The sequence below is a fragment of the Cnephaeus nilssonii genome (genome assembly GCF_951640355.1).
Source record: "Cnephaeus nilssonii genome assembly, chromosome: 6".
NCBI lineage: Eukaryota > Metazoa > Chordata > Mammalia > Chiroptera > Vespertilionidae > Cnephaeus > Cnephaeus nilssonii.
Window position 1 is genome coordinate 53,792,436 of NC_137077.1, and position 16,017 is coordinate 53,808,452.

Here is a 16,017-nt window from a genome sequence, read left to right on the forward strand (position 1 = left end):
TGTTAAAAAAGAAAAGCTGTGTTTTAAAAAAATACACTAAGAATGCTGAAATTTAAATTTATGTTCACATGTCACAAAATATTATTTTCAAACCTTTAAAAATACAAAAATTGGCCCTGACCGGTTTGGCTCAGTGGATAGAGCGTCGGCCTGCGGACTCAAGGGTCCCAGGTTGGATTCCCGTCAAAGGGCATGTACCTTGGTTGCGGGCACATCCCCAGTAGGGGGTGTCCAAGAGGCAGCTGATAGATGTTTCTCTCCCATCGATGTTTCTAACTCTACTGTAAAAAAATCCTTCCTCTCTGTAAAAAAATCAATAAAATATATTTTAAAAAAATACAAAAATTGGCAGCCTGCTGGATTTGATCTACAGTCTGTACAACCCCTGGCCTAGGTAGTCAAGAGCACAAGGGAATAATTCAAAATAAGGTTTTGAAAGTTGGTCACAACCAAATAATGGTGGCATTGAATATCAGGCTAATAGTTTTCAACTTATTGCTCTGACAATGGGAAACTATTGAAGGGTTTTTTTAGGGGGAGAACATGTGTATTCTAGAAAGATTAATCTGGTAACAACGTATAAGATGAACTGAAAATGAAAGAGCTGAATTTATAGAATTTAGAAGACTGCAATTCTAACGGTATTTTCCCTTATCAAAATAAGTGCTGTGAGAAATCTTTTCACAAATTTTTGAAAATTCAGGCCCATTGCATCCTAAGTCATAGTTTACTACCCCCTGTTGGACATATTTCAAGGGATTTCATGATAGTGTAACTGGAAATAGCTTCTCACCAGAGATTCACAAGTACTGTAATTAGTAATCAGGTTTTTCCATGCCTTTGCATGTTATCTCAGCCATTAGCTGATGAGGATCAGTTGTATCAGGGTGTGTGTGTGTGTGTGTGTGTGTGTGTGTGTGTGTATTTTTTTTTTTCAAATTCACTAACAAGTATGACTAGGAGGCCAAGTCTAGATTCAAACATGTATAATTAGTGTCAGTCTTTTGGGAGAGAAATCTGCAACCTGAGTTGGCAGAAATTAGAAAATACTTGGCAAGTATTAGATGCCATTTCACAAAATTAATCCTAACAGTCTCCTAAGAGAAAAAAATTCCCAGGCCAAATTTTAAAGTTAATTAAAGGAATGCAGAAACAATTCGTCAATTTTAATTGCAGCATTCCTCTTCTTTCTGATATTTTTCAGAGGACTGAATTTAAATGTGTCCACAATAATAGCAAAAAAAGAACTTTATTGATTGACATGAACAATTTTTTAAAGTTTTAAAATTATAACAGCCCAGCTGGTGTGGCTCAGTTGGTTGAGCATCGTCACATGCAGCAAGAGGTTTCTTGTTTGAATATGGTATAGGGCACATGCCCGGATTGTGCAGGAGGCACCCCATCAATGTTTCTCATCAATGTTTCTCTCCCTTTCCCTTCCTATCTCTGAAATAACATATATTAATAAATTATAACAGATGAGAACAGTTCAGTTTTATGAGGGGTTTTCTAATAGATAAGAATTTAGAAGTTGTTAATTTTGTATGTGTAAGGCAAAGGGAAAGAGGTGGTAAAGAATCAGTTCTAGGTATAGGGAATAAGAAATTGATCATAAAGTTTAAGGGAAATATCATGACCTACTTAAATATAAACATCACAGCACAGGACAGGTAGCTTGGTTGGTTGGAGAGCATCATCCATGGCACCAGGGTTGCAAGTTGCATTCAGGGTCAGGGCACATACAGGAATCAACCAATGAATGCATGGATAGGTAGAACAATGGGTCAATGTTTCTCTTTCCCTCCGTCCGTCCCTCCCTTCCTCCTTTCCCTCTCTCCCTTCCTCTCTCTAAAATAAAAAATTAAGAAAATAACCATCACTTATAGCAACTTAAATTACTTTGTTTTATGATGTCATTATCTTTCCACAATTTAGAAGCATACTCTGTCAGTCTGGTTTGCCAATAATGGAAAGGGTTAAAATGACTGTCTCGTGTTGAGCTTTTTTATATTCTAGAATTTTGCTAGTAATCTCTAACTGTGGACTGACAAAAGCATGAACAGCTCTAAGTGAATGAAGTGCCGTTTAAAAAGTTAATTTACCTTTTTAAATGAAATATATTTAGAAATCTTCTAAAAATGGTCTTCTCCCCCAAACATGAACTTACAGCATGTATGTAAACATGGAGTTCATATTCTACACTAATAAAAGAGAAAGATGCAAATTGACCGTACCTCCATGACACCCACCAGCCAATCAGGAGTGAGTATGCAAATTAACCCAACAAAATGGCATGTTAATTTGCATACACAGGCATGGAGCGAATACTGAAGGCTCCACCAGAGTGAAGACTGAAGACTGAAAACTGAAGGCTCCGCTGCAGCCGGAGCCAAGCCTGAAGGCTAAAGGCTTAACTCTGCTACAGCCAGAGCCAAGCCTGAAGGCTGAAGGCTTGGCTCTGCTGAAGGCTGAAGGCTTGACTCTGCTGCTGCTGGAGCCAAGCCTGAAGGCTGAAGGCTTGGCTCCACTGCAGCCCGGGTCCCGGGTGCTGGAGGAAAACCAGTGCCAGCAGCCAGGGGAAGGAAGGCCTATTGTACGAATCTTCATGCAATGGGCCTCTAGTATTATAGAAAATAAGACTATAAAAAGAGTGAAATATGCTTATTTCTATATAAAATATATGCTTATTTCTATAATCTCTGGCATCAAAAGTCAATAAAGTTTTAATTTTATTGTTTTCATGAAAGAGAATATATTACAATTCTTGGGTAATTTTGCCATAAGTAAATACTTCATTGTGCTCTTTAATCATTTTTAAAAATTTTGTTTTTTAATATATTGATTGCTTTTCAGAGAGAGAGAAAGAGAGAGGGAGGAAGGGAGAGAGAAAGCGAGAGAAATAATGGATTTGTTTTTCCACTTATTTATGCATTCATTGGTTGAGTCTTGTATGTGCCCTGACTGGGAATCAAACCCAAAACCATGCCCTAGCTGTTTTTGCTCAGTGCATAGAGCCTCAGCCCAAGGACTGAAGGGTCCTGGGTTTGATTCCAGTCAAGGGCATGCACCTTGATTGCAGATTCCCCGGCCCAGGTTGGGATGCGTGCAGGAGGCAACCAATCAATGTGTTTTTCTCACATCGATGTTTCTCTCTGTCTCTCCCTTCCACTTTCTCTAAAAATCAATGGAAAAATATCCTCAGGTGAGTATTAACAAAAACAAAAAACCCCAAAACCTTGGTGTATCACAGGATGATGCTCTAAACAATTGAGCAACGCATCCAGACCTATACTCTTTCCATTGTATTTTGTTGAAAGTGACCAAAAAAAGGTTACATAAACATTCAGAGATGTTGAAGGAATATTAACATCATTGTATTCAGCACTTGCAGGATAACTGAGTATAGAATGGGATAATGGAGAAATAGGATTAGTTTTAAAGTTAAGGACCCTTTTTTATTTTTAAAAGTATTTTTTTATTGATTTCAGAGAGGAAGAGAGAGAGAGAAATATCAATGATGAGAGAAAATCATCAATCGGCTGTCTCCAAATGCCCCTTACTGGGGATTGAGGCCAAAACACAGGCATATGCCCTGACCGGAACCTATGAAGTCTGGTTCATTGGTTGTCCCACACCCACTGAGCCAGGCCAGCCAGGCTTCCCCCACACTCCACCAGGCTTTTTCTGATTTTTTTTTTTTTTTTAGTTCACCAAAATTTTAAAAAATATATATTTTATTGATTTTTTACAGAGAGAAAGAGGGGTAGAGTTAGAAACATTGCTGAGAGAGAAACATCTATCAGCTGCCTCATGCACACCTCCCACTGGGGATGTGCCTGCAACAAAGGCACATGACCTTGACCAGAATCGAACCTGGGACCTTTCAGTCCGCAGGCTGACGCTCTACCCACTGAGCTAAACCAGTTAGGGCTCACCAAAATTTTTAATGCTCCATTTCTAGGAAGTAAGGGCTATGCAATAACATTGGGGGGAAATAAGGGAAGACCAAGTACTAAGAGATTCATTTAAAAAAATATTTGGAATTTAGAGCCTACCATGTACTTGACACTGCAGAACAACCTCCAGGAATTGTCTTATAGAAAAAGTAAAGATGTAAATAGATAAATTGTAATGCATTGCAATAAATACTTTATGAGAGTGATCAACAGAATACTGTGGGAATAGCAACCTGAAGAACTAAGGTCATCGGGGAAAGTATCAAAGAGGGGTAATAAAGAGTTGAATTTCAAAGGCTGAATAAAATTTTCCCAGACCAATAGTGAGAGGCAAAAAGGGTATTCCAAGCAGAAAATATAGCACATGTGACGTAAAGGCAATGGAATTTTCAGGGATCTATGCCAAGTTCAGTGTGGCTGGAGCTTAGGAGAGACTAGTAAGGGAGACTAGTGAGAGATCAGGCTGAAGATGTGAGTTCAGGCCAGATGGTAAAGGGCCTTATATGCCTGCTTAAGGAGATAGAACTTAATTTAATTGGCAATACAGAGAAACTTCTAATGAGACTAATGCTATATTGTGTCTGGCACTGGAAACACAAAGACAAATATGATTTCCAGTGCCAGACACAATTGATGCTTAAAATGTTTGTGGAATATAATTTGCCATCTGGAGTGGAGAAAGACTGCAGACAGACCAACATGGGAGTTTAGACGAGAGTAGACCCAGAACTAAAACCGTAGGTGTGGGAGTAAAAAGAAATGCTAACCTAGGATTTTGATAAATTTCTGACCTTGAAGACCAGTTAGAAAAGGTGGATAGATAAGGAGGTTTCTAGTTTGAGAGATTGGGTGACATGTGACACCATTAGCTGAGACTGAAAGGGACAGAGGAGTAAAAAGAGATCATTTAATATTGTATATAGGATAATATTGTGTATATTGAGGGTAGGGTTTTATTTTTGTGGCTTGTTTAGGAATGACGAGGTTGGTTGTTTAGTTTTGTTTTTGTGTGTGTGTGTTTGAAGGGTGAGAAGAAGCCTGTGGAAAGGGAGGTACTGAAGAAGATGGGATAACAGAGAACAAGGTCTGGCATGAGGCAGGATAGGATAAAAGCCAGAAGAAAGAAAGGCTTGGGAAGAGGGAAGGGGATAAAAAAAAGTCTAAGAGCTTGTTTATTGTTGTTAATCTTCACCCAAGGATATTTTTTACATTGATTTTGAGAGAGTGGAAGGGAGGGAGGGGATAGAGAGAGAGAGAGTATTCTGGATGAACCTGCAACCAGGTAAGTGTCCTTGACCAGTACTGTGACCTTTTGGTGTGCAGGCCGATGCTCTATCAGTGGCCACACTGGCCAGGCTAAGAGCTTTTAAACTAGTATATAAATAGGTTTTATTTTTTATTTTATTTATTATTATTATTTTTTTTTTATACAGGGGAGAGCGCGAACGCAGTCCCCCACTACCACAAATTATGCAGTCAAGTTTCCCACATTTGGGGAAATCGCAAGGGTCAGCACATCCGGAGTGCAATGGATAAGCCTCGCCCTGGGAAAACCACCTTCGTGATCATGGTATCTCCCCTGCCAGGTAAGTATATATAAATAGGTTTTAAATTCCTTTACAGCCCTAACCGGTTTGGCTCACTGGATAAAGCATTGGCCTGAGGACTGAAAGGTCCCAGGTTTGATTCCGGTCAAGGGCATATACCTTGGTTGTGGGCACATCCCCAGTAGGAGGTGTGCAGGAGGCAGCTGATCAATGTTTCTCATTGATGTTTCTAACTCTCTATTCCTCTCTGTAAAAAAATCAATAAAATATATATATTAAAAGAATTCCTTTACATACAGAAAAACTTGAGGCTTGGCTTTAAGTAAGATCTCTAGTGTATATAGCTAGAACTGTTTTGGTTTTCTAATCTGGGAATGTTACAGTTTTGGATTTGTGCAGTGGACTGAATGTTTGTGTTCCCCCAAATTTATATCTTAAAACCCTACCCAATGTGATGATACTAATATGTGGGGCCTTTGGGAAGTAATTAGGTCATGAGGGTGGAGCCTTCATAAATGGGATTAGTGCCCTTATAAAAGGGACTCCAGAAAACTCTCTCTGCCCCTCTTTCCACCATGTGAGGATACAATGAAAAGTCAGCAGTTTGTAAACTGGATGAGAGATTTCAGCAGAACCCAGCCGTGCTAATACCTGATCTCAGACTTAAAAGTACTGAAGAATATTGAAATCACCAAGAATTCTCATAGTTATCCCTGGAGAGAGTGATAGCCAGGACCTAAAACTTAAAGGAATGAGTAGAAGTAACCTAGAGGAAGACACGGTCAATTACAAGAAGGGCTAGTGTTTGGTATAATCTGGTGACATATACTTTAAAAAGGACACTCTACCTCTAGGCCCAATGGTATCAAAGGGTGTTGGAGAAAGAACTACATTCAAGAGGGCTGCAGGAGAAACTGCCTTCAGAAGAGAGCCAGGTTGCAGTTAGAGCAAGAAGGTGACAGGAATGTTGAGAGAAAAGATGTAGGGGGTTTTGCAGATAATTGATCTTGAGTTCAGTTGTGAAAGGATTTTAAGACATCAGAAGGGTTTGTAAAATGGAGTTGGAAGCATTGATGTACAAATTATAGGAATATTAGAGTCTAGGATATAAGGCATGGCCAGGGAATCCTGGATTCCAGTGATAACTGACACAAATGGATAAAGGTCAAGTAGCTTTATCTTGATTCTTACTCAATAAACAATTTGTTGAATGAATGTATCAGACGTCAAATCCATAAAGGAAATAATTTTTTTTTTTTTACCTCAGATCACCTCATATCACTTGAGGTCTGTGTTTCCAGGTCTGTTAAGTACTGCAACATGGAAATAAAATGAATATCTCCCTTATAATATCTAACATATAATCCTATATGATAAAAGAGTAATATGAAAATTGACCCTAATGGTGAAATGACCCATCACTATGATGCATACTGACCACCAGGGGGCAGACGCTTAATGCAGGAGTTGCCCCCTGGTGGTCAGTGCCCTCCCATAATGGGAGCTCCGCTCAGCCACAAGCCGGGCTGACAGCTGCGAGCACAGTGGTGGCAGCGGGAGCCTCTTTCACCTCCTCAGCAGCACTTGGGGAGTGGGCCTAAGCCACAGTAGGACATCCCCTAAGGGCTCCTGGGCTGCCAGAGGGATGTCTGACTGCCAGCTTAGACTCTATCTCCTGGGGAGTGGGCCTAAGTTGGGAGGTGGATATCCCCCAAGGCAGGCATCCTCAAACTACGGCCCGCGGGCCACATGTGGGTGTTTTTGCCGTTTTGTTTTTTTACTTCAAAATAAGATATGTGCAGTGTGCATAGGAATTTGTTCATAGTTTTTTTTAAACTATAGTCCGGCCCTCCAATGGTCTGAGGGACAGTGAACTGGCCCCCTGTTTAAAAAGTTTGAGGACCCCTGCCCCAAGGGGTGCCAGACTGCGAAAGGCCGCAGGCCGGGCTAAGGGACCCCCGCAAGTGCACGAATTTTCGTGCACTGGGCCTCTAGTTCTGTATAAGTAATTTTAAAGGCTTTAAAATCCTCCAGAAAATACCAAAGAAGCCCTTATGTTTTAGGTTTTCTGTTCAGTATATATGGCTTACTGCCTGATGCTTATGAATAGAAGACTAAGTGCTAATACATTTAAAGCAGGGGTCCTCAAACTTTTAAAACAGGGGGCCAGTTCACTGTCCCTCAGACCGTTGGAGGGCCAGACTATAGTTTAAAAAAAAAAACTATGAACAAATTCCTATGCACACTGCTAAGTCGGCTGCTAAGCAGGACAGGCAGCGGCGGCAAAAACACCCAGCGGGCCGAGACCGGTTTGGCTCAGTGGATAGAGCGTCGGCCTTCGGACTCAAGGGTCCCAGGTTCGATTCCGGTCAAGGGCATGTACCTTGGTTGCGGGCACATCCTCAGTAGGGGGTGTGCAGGAGGCAGCTGATTGATGTTTCTCTCTCATCGATGTTTCTAACTCTCTATCCCTCTCTCTTCCTCTCTGTAAAAAATCAATAAAATATATTTAAAAAAAACAAAACAAAACAAAAAAACACCCAGCGGGCCGGATAAATGTCCTCAGCGGGCCGCATGTGGCCCGCGGGTCGTAGTTTGAGGACCCCTGATTTAAAGCTTTCATCAATATGAGGAAAGAGCAGGGATAAATGTGATAATTGGTAATTAGCATAGTGCTCTCTAGGTCTATCCAAGCTGTTGCAAAAGGTAATATTTCCTTGTTTTTTACAGCCAAGTAGTATTCCATTGTGTAAATGTACCACAGCCTTTAATCCATTCATCTACTGATGGGCACTTGGGCTGCTTCGAAATCTTGGCTATTGTCAATAGAGGTGCATATATTATTTTGAGTTAGTTTTTTGAGTTTCTTCTGATTATATTCCCAGAAGTGGTATTGCTGGGTCATAAGGCAGTTTCATTTTTACTTTTTTGAGGAAACTCCATACTGTTTTCCACAATGGCTGCACCAGTCTGCGTTCTACCAACAGTGCACAATGGTTCCCTTTTCTCCACATCCTCAACACTTGTTGATTTATTTATTTATTATAACCATTCTGACAGGCTTTAAGATATATCTCATTGTGATGTTAATTTACATTTCTCTGATGATTACTGATACTGCCTATGTTCTTGATCTCATTATCTTTTGCCTTTTCCAGGACTATGCATTTTCAGCTTATTCCTTTAATCTTTTCCATTCTGCCTACAAATATGCTTAGGTCCTCCAGTTTATAAAGCAAGACAAACCACAACAAACCTTCCCTCAAGTCTCCCTTTTATGCTGTGGTCTGCTAAACTTTTCCAGATTTCTAAAAATAGTCCACACTCACAATTCTCACTAAAGACATTTTTTCACTGTCAATTCACTGGTTTCCATTTTCCTCAAGCTATAAAAATGGAGATACTCAATTGCCACAAAGAAAGGCCTTACAACTTTTTAAGTCCCCATTCCTGATCTCCTTGAAGCATTTGACACAATTGACCAATCATTCCTTTTTCTTGAAATGGCTCTCTTCTAGTTCTTATCAATCTCTATGACTGACTGGCCTTTCTCTATCCTTCACTGACTCTGCTGTCCTCTAAATATAGTTGATCTCCCAAGTTCTATTCTTGGAGCTCTCTGTCACTGGTGGTTGCCACACTTTCTTGATCACAGTACCATATAGCCAATTCTCATTCCCTGTCGCCCCCCTCCCCCCCATTGATTTTTAGGGAGAGTGGAAGAGAGAGGGAAAGACAGAAACATCAATGTGAGAGAAACACATAGATTGGTTGCCTTCTGATGAGCCCCAACCAGGGCCTGGGCCCAGGAAGGAGCCTGCAATGGAGGTACCTGTTCATGCCTAGAATCGAACCTGGGACCCAAACCAGCTAGGGCTTGGCTGCTTCTTTTACCCAGAGTTATACCAAAATGGAAAGGCAAAGGAAGATCTGACTTAATGGTGATTTCTAAGAACTGGATCAGTAAGTAGGAGGGACTGTAGAGTTAGCTCTTGGGACAGGTCAGTAATCTTTGTGCTTAATTCAGAAATCAAAAACCTGTGGATCAGGCCCTAACAGGTTTGGCTCAGTGGATAGGGCATTGGCCTGTGGACTGAAGGAGCCCAGGTTCCATTCCAGTCAAGGGCACATGCCTGGGTGGCAGGCTCCATCCCCAGTAGGGGGCGTGCAGGAGGTAGCCAATCAATGATTCTTTCTCATCATTGATGTTTCTATCTCTCTATCCCTCTCCCTTCCTCTATGAAATCAATAAAAATATATTAAAGACCTGTGGATCATGATCTTTATGCTTGATTAGATACTGGTTTGGGAAAAAATAAGCTATGAATGATATTGGGGAATTTTGAACATAGATTTAGTATTCAATGATGAGTGAATTATTGTTAATTTTGTTAGGTTTAATTATGGTACTTTTTTGGAGTTCAAGCTTTCTATATTTCTATTACAAAATTGAGATTGTGTGCCTTTAAAATTTTTTTTTATTGATTTTTAGAGAGAGAGGGGAAGGGAGAGAGTAAGAAATAAGTTAGAAAGGGACAAATATAGGAGAAGTTAGGTAGAGCGTCCTCCCATAAGCCAAGGTTGCAGGTTCAATCCGCTGTCAGGGCACATACAAGAAACAACCAATGAATGCCTAAATAAGTGGAACAATAAATTGATGTTTCCCTCCTTCTCTCTCTCACTTCCTCTCTTTCTCTCTCAAACCAATCAATAAGTACAAAATTTTTAATTGTTCAGTAAATAAATAAATATGGCAAAATAGTAATTATAGATTTTGAAAGGGATCTACAACTTTCAAAGTTGAAAAGATCTTTCAACTTTTTTCTATGTGTGAAAAATTTCACATTAAGAACCAAAAGTATATAGAGGAAAAATTCTTACACATAAACAAATCAAGAAAGTAATCTCACCCATTTTCCTATGCGTATTTTATAGCACCCTCAGAGAAGTGAATATCCATCCATTCCTCAAAAGGAATCCTTTGAGTCTACCTATTCAACATTTCCCCCCTCATATTCTATCTTTGGAAACAAAATTGATGCCTCTCCTTTATACTTGAAGATGACCTTTAGGTTCTTCTATCAGCCTCCTTTCCTCTACTTTATGAGAAGCAACTCTCAATTTTATAATTATCTCTGCAGTAATTCAAAGGGCTTAAGAGGGGTATTTTTCCATATTCTAAATTTTGAGATAATTGAGAAGTTGGCATTGTCGACTCAATGCTTACAATTTATTGTCAAAATATTTTAATTTTAAAATGTTTTTGTTTTTTTTCCTAACACTTTAGGGCCGCCTTTTCCTACTGGGCTTGAAGGAAATGAGGTGTCATTTTAATAACATGTCATGGGTAAAATAATGAGAAAAGTAAACCTCAATATATACAAAAAATATAGAAAAAACAAAAATAAAAAATGTTTTTCTTATGACCCAGCAATTCTACTTCTGGGTATTTATCCGAAGAAACCCAAAACCTGAATTTGAATGAATATATGCACATGCACCTCTATGTTCATTGCAGCATTATTTACAATAGCCAAGATATGGAAGCAACCCAGTGCCCTGGCCAGTCTCTCAGAGGTTAGAGTGTCAGCCCTCGCACTGCACCAAAAGGTCTCAGGTTCCATTCCTGGCCTGGTTGGGGCACGTGTGGGAGGCAACCAGTCAATGTGTCTCTCATATCCATGTTTCTCCTCCTCCACTCCTCTCCCCTTCCCTCTCCCTCTCCCTCTCCCTGTCCCTCTCCCTCTCCCTCTCCCTCCCCCTTCTCCACTCCCTTTCCCTCTACCTCTCCTCTCCCTGTCCCTGTTCCTCTCCTTCTCTCTCCCTCTCCCACCCCCTCTCCCTCCCCCTTTCCCTCCCCTTCTCCCTCCTCTCCTCCTTTCCTCTCCTCTCCCTCAATTCCACTCTCTCTAAAAATCAATGGAAACAATATTCTTGGGTGAGTATTAATAACAACAAAAGCTATGGTACATATATACAATGGAAATATTTTTCAGCCACACACACAAAAAGAATGAAATCTTACCATTTGCCACATCATGGATGGACCTTGAGAGTACTGTGCACAGTGAAATAAGCCAGTCAGAGAAAGACAAATACCATATGATTTCACTATATGTGGAATCTAAATAACAAAATAGCCCTGCCAGCGTGGCTCAGTGGTTGAGCATCAACCTATGAGACCTATGAACCAGGAGGTAAGAGTTCAGTTTCCTGTTGGGCACATGCCTGGGTTGTGGGCTCAATCCCCAGTGAGAGGCATGCAGGAGGCAGCCGATCGATGAGTCTCTGTCATCGATGTTTCTATCTCCCTCCCTCCCTTTATGAAATCAATAAAAATATATTTTAAAAAAATAAGTGAACAAACAAAGGTGAAACAGAGTCATGGATACAAAGACTGGACTGGTGATTGCCAGAGGAGAGCAGAGTTGGACTGGATGAAAAAGGTGAAGGGATTAAGAAGCATAAATTGGTAGTTACAGGGATGTAAAGTACAGCATTGGGAATATAGTCAATAATAATGCAACAACTATGTATGGTGCCAGGTGGGTACTGGAAATACCAGGGGGAACATTTTGTAAAGTAGGGTTGTATAATCACTATCCTGTATACCTGAAACCAATGCAAAATAATACTAAAAGTAAACTGTAATTAAAAATTAAAAATACAGCCGAAACCGGTTTGGCTCAGTGGATAGAGTGTCGGCCTGCGGACTCAAGGGTCCCAGGTTCGATTCCGGTCAAGGGCATGTACCTTGGTTGCGGGCACATCCCCAGAAGGGGTGTGCAAGAGGCAGCTGATCGATGTTTCTCTCCCATCGATGTTTCTAACTCTCTATCCCTCTCTCTTCCTCTCTGTAAAAAATCAATAAAATATATTTAAAAAATAATGTTAAAAATTAAAAATACAAAAAATGTTTTCCCTCAGATAAGTTTTAATTTTTAATTGTACTGGAATTTTTTTAAAAAAGGGTTTTTTTTTTGGTGCAGTCTCCCTCCCAGGAGCATGCCTGCACCTTCTCCCACCCCTTCTTTCTCCACAGGCATGCATCTCCTAAACCTTAAGGGACACCACAAGGCTTGCAGCCAGGACAGCAATGGGCAGCAGGAATTCATCCCCGACTAACCCCCGGAACCTGTCCCCAAGGCCCCCTTTTCTCTGACTTCTTAGTGAGCCAAACAGACCAGCCTAAGCTCATTTCCCTAGCCCTTTCTTACTTTACTGTACCCAGCTTTAATAAATGTCCTCTAAAATTCAAAATGGTATTTTTTAATTATTGACTTTAGAGATAGAGGAAGGGAGAGAGTGAGAGAAACATTAATTTTTGTTGTTCCACTTATTTATGCATTCATTGGTTGATTCTTGTATGTGCCCTGACGGGATCGAATCCATAATCTTGGTTTATCAGACAATGCTCTATCCAATTGAGCTATCCAGCCAGAGTTCCTCCATTAGGTTTTAAACTATATTTTACAGCTTTAACTTCCATTACATGGACAATTTGGAATTGACTGCAGTTCCAAATGCAGCTTCTGAGAAGCTTGATATTTTGGTATATTCTTCATTCAGTAAGTGTAGGTTTCTAATTCAGGGGAGGGAAGCAGCCTCTTTGAATATTAAAGCCAAATTCAAGGAGTAAGATGTATATGTGTGAGAACCTGTACTCCTGTTTGGCTCAGGTCCAATAGATGGAGTACTGGACAAAATAAGACACACTCATTTTTTATATGTGATCAAGAAAACGTGAAAGACTTTCATACCTGGTTTTCTTTTCTTTATGCTAGTTCTTGGTGGAAAACCTATAGTTAGATAAGTCAGACAAATCAGCCGTGTATTTTGCTTTACTGCTTTCAGTTCTTTTGTAGCCATCTTAAGAACAGTCATCTCTTTTTCTAAAGACATCTCCCAAGGATGTGGCCATTTTATCTAAATGTTCTGGCGCATTATATTGCAATTAGCGTTTGCTACATAACAGACCACCACAATACCTAGTGACTTAATACAACAATAGTTTATTTCTTACTATTCTGTGGGTTGGCTGGCTACAGAGCTCTATGGTTTTTATGCTCCGTGTGCTGTCAGCTGGGGTCACTCACGTGACAGTCCTCTGGAGGCTTGTCTGAGTCTAGGTGACCTCAAATGGTGCTGTGTTGGCTGGAGCTTTTCTTTCCACATTATCTATCAGGATAGTTGGCTTTCTCTGCAAGGTTCCAAGAGAGTGAAAAGTGGAAGGGGCCAAGTCTCTTGAGTTCTAAGTCCCAAACTGTCAGTTTTATTTCCACCACATCCTCATGGTTAAATCAAGTAGAGAGGACAATTCAGATTCAGGGTGTGAGGAAATAGATAACACATCTTGATGAGAAGAGCAGCATCCATATATAGAAATGGCAGGAACAATTGGTAGCTATCTTTGCAGACAATCTACCACACATGGGGAAAGAGAAAACTAAAAAGAGGGAAATGAGGAGGAACACGAAATGAGACAGGGACAAAACAATGTAGGTACACTTCTACAATGCTTTTGTGAGTTAAATTTTTTCAAATTTTTTATTATACAAAAGTAGGTTTACAATTGTTCAAATGGAAAATAATACAATCCTACATAATAAAATGGTAATATGTAAATTACCATCACTCCGCTACGCCCACGATTGGGCCAGCAGGAGGCGCAGGGGGCGGGACTCAGGGTGGCCGGGGTAGCTGATTGGGCCAGCAGGACGCTGAGCTCGTGGCGCCGCGAGCTCAGCGTCTGTGTCATGGCTGCGCGGGAGGCTTTCGGAAGGCCTGGTGCACCGGTGGACAGCCGGCCAGCTCCCCCGTGATCAAAAGCCAAAGCGGGGGAGCTGGCCGGCTGTCTGCTCCGGCACAAGGCCTTTCGAAAGCCTCCGCCGCGCCGGAGGCTTTCGGAAGGCCTGGTGCACCGGCGGACAGCCAGCCCGCTGGTGCACCAGGTGCATGATTAAATCATGCACTGGGCCTCTAGTGAATAAATAATAATACAAAAATAAACTGTGTTTTGAGTACTCACAGCTGTAATCCTACTTTTGCCCCATTCGGTATTTTTTTGTTTATTTTCTTTTTAAATTTTTTTTACACATTTATATTGTTTCCAGAGAGGAAGGGAGAAGGAAAGAGAGAGAGAAACATCAACGATGAGAGAGAATCATTGATGGGCTGCCTTCTGCTCGCCCCACCCTGGGGATCAAGCCCATAACCCAGGCATGTGCCCTTGACTGGAATCAAACCCAGGACCCTTCAGTCCAAAGATTGACACTTTATCCACTGAGCCAAACCGACTAGGGCATGTTTTTGTTGATTTTAGAGAGAGATGAAGGGAGAGGGAGGTGGGGAAGGAGAGGGAGAAAGTGAGTGAGAGAGAGAGAGAGAGAGAGAGAGAGAGAGAGAGACATTGATGTGGGAGAGACATCAATTGGTTGCTTCCTGTACGCACCCCAGCCAGAGACCAAACCCACAACCAGGGCATGTGCCTTGATCAGGAATCCAACTGGCAACTTTTGGTGCACTAGAGGACACTCAACATACTGAGCCACACTGACCAGGTCTGTGAGTTAATTTTTGAAATTCAGGAAAACTAGCTGAAGGTTTATGTATGTTTGCTTTATTTAAAAATTTTTTTATTTAAATTTTATTTTTCAATTACAGTTTACTTTCATTATTATTTTGTATTAGTTTCATATATATGTATTATGTTTGTTTTAATAAAGGAAGGCAATATCATGTATTTTTATTTGCCCCTTGCTTCAGAATGTCAGGAAAAGTCATATATATATGTATATGTGTGTGTGTGTGTGTGTGTTTGTGTATACATATATTCACATATATTATACTAGAGGCCCAGTGCATGAAAATTCATGCACTGGACAGGGGAATCCCTCAGCCTGGCCTGCCCGCTCTCACAGTCTGGGAGCCCTCAGGGGCGGGAGGTGATCCAGCGATCAGGGGAAGGCGACGCCCCATCACACCTCTGCTGCTGCCACTGCTGGCAGCGCAAGCCTCGGCCGGCCCTGGTTACCTGAGCCTCAGGCGGCCCTGAGTGGCTGGGCAGCCGACATCTGAGGCTTGCCTGCGCCTCAGGCTGGCCCTGGGCAGCTGGGTGGCTGAGGGGACTGGGGGACTCCGGAGGCAGGTGGACAGAGTGGCCAGGCCTGCCTGGAGGCGGGCTCTGCCTTGCCACGCGCCTGCCACCCAAACGGGGTTGAGGGGACTGGGCACAGCCATCTTGTGGCTGTGGGCACCGCCATCTTTGAGGGAGGGGCAGTCAATTAGCATATTCCCTCCTTATTGGCTGTGGGCGCCGCCATCTTTGTGAAGGCGTGAGGGTCAATTAGCATGTTCCCTCTTTATTAGATAGGATATTTATATAATATATAAAAATTCATATTTATTATGTATTTTATATATTTTTTTTATTTTTTATTGTTTAAAGTATTACATGTAGTAGTACATATATCTCCTTTTTTCCCCTCATTGACCTTCCCCCAGCCTCCCCCACC